The sequence below is a fragment of the Uloborus diversus genome, chromosome 6 (genome assembly GCF_026930045.1).
Source record: "Uloborus diversus isolate 005 chromosome 6, Udiv.v.3.1, whole genome shotgun sequence".
In the NCBI taxonomy this organism is placed as follows: domain Eukaryota; kingdom Metazoa; phylum Arthropoda; class Arachnida; order Araneae; family Uloboridae; genus Uloborus; species Uloborus diversus.
The window spans coordinates 105,584,161-105,596,682 of record NC_072736.1 but is presented as its reverse complement, the minus strand read 5'-3'; positions in this window follow the sequence as shown (position 1 = coordinate 105,596,682).

Below are 12,522 nucleotides of genomic sequence, written 5' to 3'. Positions count from 1 at the left end.
CGAGGTCGGCCAAAGATTTGAAACTGCCGTACCCATCGTTCTTTACGTTTGTGGGTCAAATTCATATAAAAAACAAACAAATAAGACTTTAAACCATGCAGCCCAGTACAAAAAAAAAACGTGATATATCCGAAAACGCCATGTAAAATCAATATGTCAGTTTTTTAAACTAAAAAGGAATTTAAAGCATTTGTCTTATTTTTTAGTGAAATATAAATTCAATATTTGCATTAACTGCAGTAAAGTCAGAACACTTGAAAAAAATTGCGTTTTGTTCATTCATCAAAATAAATAAATAAATAAATAAATAAATGAAATAAAAATGAATAAATAAATAAAATAAACTAAATAAAATAAATTAATTAAAAAAAAGAAGAAGAAGAAGCAATTCCTAGTCCTGGCGGAATTTTTTAACGTTAGTTAATCCTCTTAAACCTGGCACCCCTGGTTGGAGCTGCTGGAGGTGGGGCGAAGACGGTGACTAAAAGCAGTTGTCTATTAGGGTGGGCAGAAAAACAACTTTTTTTTTTAATTTCAATGATGGGTAGTGCGGAAAATGTGCCATTGGTAGAGCAAAGTGCACATAAAAAATTTGAATTTTTTCTGACAATTTCTTAATTTTCCGCAATTGGGTTGAAATTTCGAAAAAATAGTTTTTTTTCATGTTGTTAGCCAAAATTAGCATAAATAGTATGTTTCTATTTTAGATGATGTGTTGTGCGGAAAAGGTGCCATTGGTGGCATTAAACTCCCATAAAAAATTTGGGATGCGTGGTATAGCTCTTTCTTTTGCCACAGATGAGTAGAAGTTTTGGCAATTTTCAGTTTCTTTTAAGATACATATTTTTAAAGCTGGACAAAGTGAATGGGGGCCTGATAGTTGACACCTTCAATTTTCCTGAAACTTTCAAGATATTTTACTAGTAAAAAGTGAAGCTTCTTTCCTCTCTAATTTGACTTGTTGGCCTTCGAGTGGAGGTAAAAGTTTAGGGTCATGAGAAAAAACAGCTAAATATATGATTGCTTTGCTTCAAAAGCAATGAGTGAAACAAGCTAATTCTTTTAAATAAGGATACTACTTGATACTTGGTAAATGCTAGCATAAATATTTTGGTGGCTCGCTCATGGCTTTGAGGGTAAAGGTCAATTAAAACTGCTACTTTTTAAATTTTTTTTGGCTTGTTTAGACCCGGATATCTGCTAAAGCCGTGAATAACCCTCGGAAATCAGTATATGATTAACTACTCACCACAGTATAGTACTAATCAAAATATAAAATAGCTTTCGTTTCTCTTGACTTTTTTAGTTAAACGGTCTCAAAGTCGATGATTTTTTAAAAATGCTCAAGTTTAAAGGTCAATAACTTTAATCGCAACGGTCAACAACTTTGGAACACAGCTTTAGTTATAGTCCAAGTGGTGTAGTTTAAGGTCCAAGTTAAAAACCCATGGCTACTAATGAAGTTTTTTAATTACGCGGTCTCAAAGTTTATAATTTGAAACAAAAAGAATCAGTTTTAGGTCAATTACTCTAAAACGCCTGAGTCAATAACTTTGAGCAAGAGCTGCTGCTCTACGTAGTGTAGTTTTAGACGCATGGCAGAAAACCATGAGATCTAATCATCTTACTTAATTAAACGGTCTCAAAAATGATGATTTCAGTATAAAAGAGCGTTTTTTCACAAGTTTATATGCGTGCTACTCAAAATCTTATGAGCTCAAACTCACATAAATACAAGAAGGAATCAACAGCCAAATGTACTTTAAACTCCCAAAATTTCATGCTTCCAATGTTATAAAAGTTTCTGTAACCTTGACCAAAACATGGCAATTTTTCTCACAAATCTGATTCGCCATTTTGGAGCACTATATTTTGGAGATACTAGATGCCCACCCTCCCTCTGATGTAAAATAATCGTTTCTGGCACTGAAAGTAATTTCCCTCGCTAAAAAACGTGTGTGATTAAAAGACAAAGGGAAGTGTTTGGTTTGTGTGCCAAAGTACACTCTATAACAAAAAAATCGACGCACCAAGAAGAAGTTGTCCGATTGAAACGAAAATTGGTGGATAGGAAGACAAATTACAGGATAGTAAATCATAAGAATCTCAGAACAATTGAATAATTTTTGTCAGAGTTACAGTAACAAGTTCAATTAGGTGTTGACCCAGCTCTAGCCTGGATACAAGCTGAAACACGGCAAAGCATAGACCAATAAAGCTCCTGGATGGTGTCCTGCAGTATTTCCTGCCAAATTCTCTTAATTGTCGAACGAGGTCATCAACATTCCGTGCCAGATGCAATCGCCTTCCCATCATATTCTAGACATGCTCGATGGGAGAGAGATCTGGCAATCTGACAGGCCAAGGAAGTGTTTGACAAGCTTGCAGACAGTTCATAGCAACACGTGCCGTATGTGGTCTGCATTGTCCAGCTGAAAAACCAGCCGAGATACTGCAAAAGGAACGGTAGCAAAACAGGTCGTAGGATGTCGTCAACGTACCACTGTGCAGTAAGTCTACCTCTAATTAGGACCAAAGGGGTCCGGCTATCAAAGAAAATGGCACCTTAGACCATAATGCCTTGTTGAGGGCCGGTGTGCGTGCAATAATGAAAGCAAGATTCCCCGTCTGTCCTGGGTGTCTCCAAACACGTCTTCGATGATCATCAGGGCACAGTTGGAAGCAGGATTCGCCGTTAAGACTATACGTCCCCAGTCGGCATCATTCCAACCTGATAGAGCCATGCACTACTGTAATCTGGCTTGGCAGTGTGCATGCGCCAGTGGCAGGTGACGTAAAGGTCGGCGCGAGCGTATATTTCGCTGTCTCAACCGTCTGTAAATGGTCATGATGGGCACTGGTGTTGGCGTTGAACGTCTAATGGAAGATAGAGATGAAGAAGCAGCTGTGACAGCTGATCGGACAATCATTCTGTCCTCACGGTCTAATGTGGCCCTAGGTCGACCGCTACCATCCTGACGCTGAACCCTCCATTTTCCACCTCTCCTTGCCAGCATCTTCGAATCGCCGCATAGCTTTGACTCAAATGAAGAGCGATTCTCCGATTTTTCCAACCGGCCTCTTTCAATCCTATGATACGACCTCTCTCAAATTCTGACGGTTGCTCGTAATGAGCACGAATCCTGCGGCGAGGCATTTTTTAAGTTGTTGAAAGGCAATCTGAATCGTAATCAAACGGAAATTTTCAACAACCGTTGAAGAACTGCTCCTTATATACATCTGCTGGATGCGCAGTTCCGATGAGCTGGAGATCAAACTATTCATTCATTGGACACCAAATTTTAATCATTTGCATATCTGGTCATAACACTCATTCATACGAAATTTCAAAGCGATCGGATGATTGCTTCTTGGTGCGTCGATTCTTTTTGTTATTGAGTGTATATTGCCATTCCCTCACTGTGCCAAAGTATGAGCAAATTAAAAACAGTTCTGTCCAAATGTATGTGTATGTGCGAAACGGGAAGATTGGGCACCGCAGATTGGTCGTCGTTGATTGAGCCCCATCAATTGGCCGCCAAGCATTTTGGACGCAGGAAACATTATGGACGCCAAGCATTTTCGGCGCCAGGAACATTGGGCGCCAAGCATATTGAGTGCCGAGAATATTGGGCCCAATCATCACAGAATGAATATTCATCACAGTTCTGCATTTAAAATCAGGGACGCCCCGAACTTAAATTTTTGGGATGACAGAAATTCTCGATTTGCAGAAAGGAACTCCAAATTTTGTCAAATGATAAAACACGGGTACGCACACACAAGGCCCGACAAACTAAAAGTGAAGCTCTAGGCTCAGAATAATTTGGAGGCCCCCTGAAGACTATTTAGTGTAATGTAGTGGTTGATTTACCGACTGAATGCACTTTTGAGGCTTCTTTGTCTATTACTGAACGATATAAATCATTTATCATGTGCATGCATTTATGATTTATGAATTCTCTTCGGGGCCCCTATGGTAAATTTGCTACTGGCCGAATGAATTAAAGTTCTTCTTTAAGGAAGTATTTTTCCCAATTAACAAGTCATTATTTTTTTAAAATAATTTTTTAATACTACATGCATTTTTCATATTGTTGTCGTAATATGCAGATTTCTTTCAGTAATTTGGAGGTCCTTGGGAAGATAGGGTCTCAGTCCCAGGCCTGCCGTAATCAGGGCCTGTGCACACATAAGTGCATCTAATGAAAAGGGACACTCGGGTATTTAAATTTGCAATACTGCAAACATGCTTCCAAATTTGCCGAATCGTCAAACGAAATTTGCCAAGTGAGGAGTTTTTTCTACAGAACTATTATGTAATTGGTAGAAGACGATCTTCATTGTTGTTATCTTGGAACTCCAATAATGCAAAATATTACTATTTTTCTCGAAAGATGGCACTGCTAACTCGTTGCTTTCCAATTAACGCATTTGGTATGAATATGTAACGCAGCACCTGTTCGAAATCTGAAAATGTGCAATTATGACCCAGTTAGTGAAAATAAACTACACGGTTACTACAGAACACTCCTGAACGTATGTTTCTGAATTAAAAAGCCGAGGATGATTTGACAGTAATGAAAAATTCATTACATATCATCTGAATTGTGAAATGTAGATGATTTTGACACTAAGAAAGTTACATCCATTTATTATTTTATCTGCGCTAGTTTTTTTTCTTTTGTATGTTGCAACGTCTTAACATGTCAAAATGCTAAGGTAGACGTTTAGCAGTAGAAGTTGAAGTCGATGAAAGAGAAAAGGATTAAAAAAAGGAGTGACTATTCATACCTTTCTTTACTATATTTCTTCCTCATTTGCCACTCCATCTTCCTTTTCCTTCTCTCGTAGTTCTTCCATTCTTATTTTCTAGACATTTGACATATCATTAAGATAATATGTGGAATAAAACCTAGATTAACGAAAAATAATTCGAACAATTTTGCACTGTAAATAAATAACGCTACATTATAATAAATATTTTTGTAATGCATTATTTACACCCCGGCAGTTTTCCCATGTTAAAATTTGAGCAAATTGTAACTTCTAATCAATGACGTAAATGCCCTTGTTATCACCAAATTTTTTACCATCTGGAGAGCAGATGTTCAGTCCCAGATAGGTCACAACCAATTGATTTTTGATCTGGCATTTTGGATATTGTCTAAATTTTCAAAGTTCGTTTTTTTTTCTCATAGCTTCCGGAATAAAAGAAACTGTGATGCTGCAATGTCAAGCGAGTTTATTCCAGCGGTTGCGAACAGAAAAAGAGTGGTTTTGAAACATGATTATGAAAGACCGCTCTTCTTAGAACGAACCCTGGGAAAGTCAATGAATTTTTCGGTGGGTTGTTTCCCACACCATACTCAGTAACGTACCTATGGGGTCTAGGTCCCTGGTGAACTTTAGAGATGGCGGTAGCCACAGCTTTTCCTAGAAATTAAATAAAATCTGTAATATGAACAATTCATTATGAAACATTTTTCAGTTCAATTTATACCAATGTATTTTCTTATATATATATCTTTACATAGTATAAAATGAAGTGTCCAAAAAGCGTCTGTTTGTTTGAACTCGCAAAACTCGAGAACTACCCGGCCGATTTCGCTGAAATTTTCACAATTTGTTCCTTTAAGTCCTGAGAAGGTTTGCAGACCAGTTCGAAAACAATTCGATGAATAGTTCTTTTTTTATTCCAATTTAGGCCCAATTTTCACATAAATTCCCGAATGGGGGTGAAAAATTACTCGCAATTAGTAATATTATATATCGTTGAAAAGGGGAGAATTTTCCGCGTTCTACGCAATTTGTTTCAACGCTCTAACTTAATTGCGGCGGGAGTTAGTTACGTTTTTAGCTCGAATTTGTTTAGGCTTAGCTGAAATTTAGACACTACTTTCTTCATTAAATTTATCAATAAAAAGTGAAGGAATTGTCCTACAGTTTTCTTTTTGACACCATTGAAAAAAGCTACCTTTTTTACTCCAGATCTAACTCGACTTATGGTCGGAAGTTTAACCCTCTATCTCCATTAGAAAAAAAGTTACAAGCGAATGAAATGAAGTTCAAAAATCTGTTCTCTATTCAAGTTTTTAACCATTTTATTTTGCGTTTCCACGGTAACGCTTTTTGAATCCATTATTTGCATCTTTCTCATTTTCAATTCTGAAACTTATTTTGTTTTGTGTTTCCATAGTTACGCTTTTTAAATCCATCTTTCTCATTTTATTTAAATTTCTTAAAAGTATTTTAATATTTGTCGTCATTGTTTGGTAGGGAAATTTTGCATCATGATTTTTTTTTTCTTTTATTTATGCCTGATTGTTTGAACAGAACAACGTCTGTCGGGTCCTCTAGTATATATATATATATATATATATATATATATATATATATATATATATATATATATATATATATATATATATATATATATATATATATATAGATTATAAACAAACGAAAAATTAATATAGACGAGGCGCAAAACTGCAGCACTTAAAACTATATCAAATATTTAGGATTTAAAAATTTTGATAACTTGTAGGTATGCAAACGACAAATGAACAACATTATTAAATTGTTAATTCAGAATGCATGTCGTTTGCATACCTACAAGTTATCACAATTTTTAAATCCTATATATATATATACATATATATATATATATATATATATATATATATATATATATATATATACTAGAGGACCCGACAGACGTTGTTCTGTTCAAACTTTGTAAATTGATAGTTTATTAAAATTTTTCAACTTTTCAAATGTTTGAACCGTTTTGTTGAAAAAAATAAGCAAAAAGAAAATGTTTTAAGCTGCTTGGTGTCAGAATGCGTTTATTTATTACAACTTATTTATGTAATGCCAACTGAACAGTTGTTTTATCAACTATTTTTTTCTCCCGTACTTGATGGTTTGTTCGTTCAGCCATACTCAAATGATAAAAGCGTCTTCAGATATTAAGTATAAAAAACTATAAAAAACTAACTACCCATTTAGAACAAACGGGAAATCCCGCTGCAACATCCCCCATTTGAAAAAGAATAAAACAATCGAAAGGATATCGTTTAAAAAAAATGATAAATGTAAAAACAGTTCCCTGAATAAGCGAAAATAACTACACCCACCCCCCACCCCAACCGATGTAAAATAAACACCTTCTTCAACTAAAATGACTAAACACTCTTAAAAAACCAAAAACAATTCTTTGCAATTTAAAATATTTCTCCAAATGAACAAAAAATACAATAAATTATATTAACAGTAGTAAACCAATAATCACGCAACTGTATCGCTATAGCCAACGTCGCCAAGCCACCACGTTCCTGTAATCCAGCCGATCAGTGACTCAGTGAGCGAAGCGAACTCCGACCGATTAGCGGTCGCATCTGTTGAACGAAAACTTCATATATTTGCCTAATTTGTTCTTTCCAACAAAGATAAAATCTTCAACTGCACTGATCTTGTGTGCACAGAACTACCCTGTTGTAATTTATCTGGACAAAAATAAAACTCGTCTTCAAATTCCACCATCTTTTCCTTTAATAATGTACTGATTAGTTCGATAATCCTTAAAGTATTCTTGCCATTGGTGCCAATACTCAGATGGATTTGAACCGAGAAAAAATGTTGTTATGTACGGTACTTTTCGATCATTTGGTTAGGAAAACCTAAAGTACCGATCCGGTCACATGGTTTAACTACTACGAAAAATAATCGTTTTGCGTGAACCTAGTGAAAGAAACCAGATATCTTCCAGTACTTTACTTTAAAATATACCACTTGGCCTAAAGTCGTTGCTTTCAAGAAATGAAAGCTTCACTCTCTCTCTACGTTTTATCTATTCTCAGTTGACATTATCACAGCAAGAAATTTCATTACAAAAAGCTGAGCTGGCTTTCTTATTGTCCTTTGGCAACAGATTAAATATTTATTTCAGTTCTCGCTCAACAATAGGTTAAAATAAATATTAGTCATTTGGGAGATTTAACCATCCAATGTTTAAATTAATTAATTAAATGACAAAAACGTTTCCGATTCGATCCATCGCGCTTCAAAACCATGTTTGCCACAACTTAATTACACACAAAAAATTTGATCGAAATCGGTCCAGCCGTTTAAAAGCCTTATTGTGACAAACGTCCGCACTAAAGATTTCTATATATCAAGATATCTTAATATACAAAAATCATCTGTGCGGACGTTTGTCACCATAAGCCTTTTAAACGGCTGGACCGATTTTGATCAAATTTTTTGTGTGTAATTAAGTTGTGGCAAGCAGAATTACGGTAACCGGGTCGCGTTGGCGTATTTTTTCAAAAACAGCCAAATTTGGCACCTACGACTCAAAGTACTACATTGCAAACAAAGGAAATCTTCCAATGAGAGACGAGACATCCAAAGAAAAGGGGCGGAGCTTCGGATGGCTCAAAGTATCGCCTCAGTAACTAGAACTGTTTATTAATCTTTTTCTTTCTCTGACTATAATTGTAAAGAAGCAAATATATATATATATATATATATATATATATATATATATATATATATATATATATATATATATATATATATATATATATATATATATATATTAGGGTGGTCCTTATTTATATGGGAAAAAAAATTCGGAATTCAACAAGTGACGCACCCTAGTTTTGTGACACTATAATAAAAAGTAACGTGTGCAAAATTTGTACTCGATCGGTCAATAATAACACGTGCCCCTAGGCCGTTGAACTTTAACACTTTTGATAATTTTCCCCTCAAATCTTCCAGTTTTTACTTCAGACCCAGTACGTCGTTTCTCCTAGGTTTGCAAAATATTTTTACAGTGAGGCAGCACTTAAATTAATACTGTTACAAATCCTGTAAATAGTAATTATTGTAGTAACGTAACCTGTAAATAATTTCCCGTAATGAATATACAACCCCTTAACATATGGCTATAGTATACAACCCCCTATTCTTTTTATTTTCATTGATAAAATTTGATAACGGTCTACGCATTTCTCGAAGCAGAAGAATGTTGTAGAAAATTCTTGGATGTTTATAAAAGCCGTTAGCGATGGATAAACGGGGAGTTTCGATTGAGGATTTCGAACTGAGCGTGTGTATTTGCTCTGTTTATAGCGAGGCATTTCGCTGTGTTGTTTTCGTATTTGGAAGTAAATACGTGTGTAAACGTTGAGTTTACGGTGTTGTGTGATAATTGCTTAATTGCTGATGAATAATTTAGCAGTTGTTGAAGATCTTTCCTGTACATAGTGTAAATAAATTTCCTGTGTTTTTATCAAGAACTGTGTCTTCATTTCAAGAAAGTGGAAGTCGCACCGAATCCGTTACAATTGGCGCCCAACGTGGGGCCACTTCAGGACTTTCTTGCAGTAAGTGTGACTTTGGACATTTTTTCATAAAGACTTTTTAAATTTGGACTTTAATTTTATGGTGATTACTCGCGCAATGGATGAACAATTAAAACAACTGCTTGATGCAATCAACTCTGTGAAGAGTGATATGGCGGCTAATCAAGAACAATTAAAAAATGATATGGCGGCTAATCAAGAACAATTAAAAAATGATATGGCGGCTAATCAAGAACAATGGAAAAGTGATTTAATGGTGCTGAAAAAGGATTTAGCTTCTAACCAAGAGGAAATTAAAAACGACCTTACTTCGGTAAAGACTGTGATGGAAAATAAATTTAATGAGATAGAGCATCGAGTTGATGCTTTTGATGAAAAATTTGAAACAGTGGAAAACCGTATCGCAACAGTTGAGAATCATGTGGATGAGAAAATTAAAGACATGGAAAGGAGATTGGCGACCGCGGAAAGCAGCTCTGTACAGTTTTGCGCTCCCACATCTGTTGCTCGACCGTCCATTAAACTGGCCACATTTGATGGGAAAAGTTCGTGGCAGGTGTACAAAACCCAATTCATGATAGTGGCGGAAGCGAACGGATGGGACTCTGCTACCAAGGCCTGCCATCTTGCAGCATCCCTGAGAGGTGACGCAGCGGACATTCTTCAGACCCTTCCGGACAGCCATCGCCTGGATTTCGCCGCCCTCACATCTGCGTTGGAGCTTCGCTTCGGTGAGAAGTGCCAGAAAGATTTCAGCCGACTCCAGTTGAAGTCCCGTTTCCAGAAAACCGGGGAAACCCTACAAGAGCTAGCGGCGGACGTCGAGAGACTGTCTCATCTTGCTTTTTGCGACTGTCCTGCGGATGTTCGAGACAACCTGGCACTCAACTACTACATCGACGGGGTTCGAGATCCGGAAATCCAGAAAGCTCTACGGATGGCGGATGTCAATGACCTGAGTTCTGCTGTTGTGTATGCGATGAAGTTGGAGGCCGCCCAGCAAGCAACCCGCAAGGATCGCCATTCAATCCGCGGCGTGAAAACTGATGAGCCTGATCCGGTTTCGTCACGCTTTGCTGAACTGGAAAAGCAAATAAAAGAAATTGCAGGAATCCTCAAAAGGACTTCGGCTCCCAAGTACCAAAATGGACAATCACTTAAGTGCTGGAAATGTGGCGGCGAGGGTCACTTACGTAGAAACTGTGAAGCTCGCCAAGAAACCAGAGGGAAGAACACCTCTCCCTCTCAGGTCCAGGAAAACTAAGCCATGGCAATCTCGCGGGGCGGAGGTCGCCAAATTGGAATGAGCCCCATCTTAAAGTTTTCCAGATTTCATCGACGAGTGGCGGCAGTAATGGACTGTTTGTTTACGCATACGTAAACGGGTTTCCCTGCGAACTGATTATTGACACTGGAGCCAATGTTACAATTATTAGAACAGATGTGGCTCGTCAATTTGGACTCAACATTCTATGGACGCCGCCCTGCGTTACCCTCCAAACTGTGACAGGTGACAAGATCGAGATTGAAGGTAAAGTAAACTTAGAAATTGTGTTTGGGAATGCCACCTACCATCATACGGCATTCGTCGCTAATATCACGGACCCCTTCATTCTCGGATTGGACTTTTTGAAGAAATATGACTTCACTCTCGACTTCAAGACTAATGAGCTGCACTCGATGAGAGAAGACGAAGCCGTTTTCCCTGCAGAGAGTGATGTAAAATCCGCTCATCAAATAATAGCTCAAACAGATTTATCGATTCCCTCAAGGTCAGAATCATTAATACCTGGCTCCCTTGAAGAAAGCAATAGTTTTCGATTTGGACTCATTGAATACCCTAACCTAAGCAATAACCTAAAAGGAGTGCTGGTAGCATCTACGCTTGTGGACCTTTCTAAGGATGTAATTCCGGTGAGAGTCGCCAACGTGAGTGAAAGGCCAAGGAATATCCGAAAAGGTGAAGTGTTGGCAACTTGTACTCCAGTAAACTGCATCATTAGAAGAATCAATTCCCCTGAGACTGTGTCTTCTGAGTCCTTGACGTCGAAGTTAATTGGGAGTGCGCCATTATCGAAAGATCAAAGAACTGCTGCGGAACAATTGGTGGAAGACTTCAAGCATCTGTTTTCATCTACATCGGAGGATGTTGGCCGTACGAATTTAACGCAGCATAGGATTTACACTGGAGAACACCTCCCTATTAAACAGCATCCAAGACGACTACCGTTCGCCAAGAAGGAAGAGGTTGAGACCCTCCTGAAAGAGATGAAGGAGAATGATGTAATCGAACCGTCATCCAGTCCCTGGGCTTCTCCCATCGTCTTAGTCCGAAAGAAAGATGGCTCCACCAGATTTTGTGTCGATTACCGACGGCTGAATGAAATCACCAAGAAAGACAGTTACCCTCTTCCACGGATAGACGACACCTTGGACACTCTTTCCGGACACAAGTGGTTTTCGACCCTGGACTTGAAGAGCGGCTACTGGCAGGTTGAGATACACCCTGATGACCGAGAGAAGACAGCATTTACAACTGGACAAGGCTTATGGCAGTTTAAAGTGATGCCCTTCGGCCTCTGCAATGCACCAGCTACGTTCGAGCGTCTTATGGAGACAGTGTTAAGAGGACTTTCCTACGAATCCTGTCTGGTCTACTTAGACGATATCATCATCGTGGGACGCAGTTTCGAAGAACATCTGGCAAATCTTAGGAAGGTGCTGCAAAAGCTTAAGGAAGCCAATCTGAAGTTAAGCCCGTCCAAATGTAATTTGTTCCGCCGGGAAGTGAACTACCTTGGTCACATCATCTCTTCTGAGGGTGTACAAACCGATCCAGAAAAGGTATCTGCGGTCAAGGGTTGGAGTCGTCCCGAAAACATCCATCAGCTGCGAAGTTTCCTGGGGCTCTGCACCTACTACAGGAAGTTTGTAAAGGGTTTTTCCAACATTGCACGACCTTTGCATAAGCTGACGGAGAGCAAGCAAAAGTTCGAATGGTCCAAAGAATGCGAAGATGCATTTCTACGACTGAAGGAGGCTTTAACATCAACGCCTATCCTCGCCTATCCTCAGCCTGAAAAATCCTTCATCCTGGACACTGATGCGAGCAACGAGGGCATCGGAGCTGTTTTATCCCAAGAAA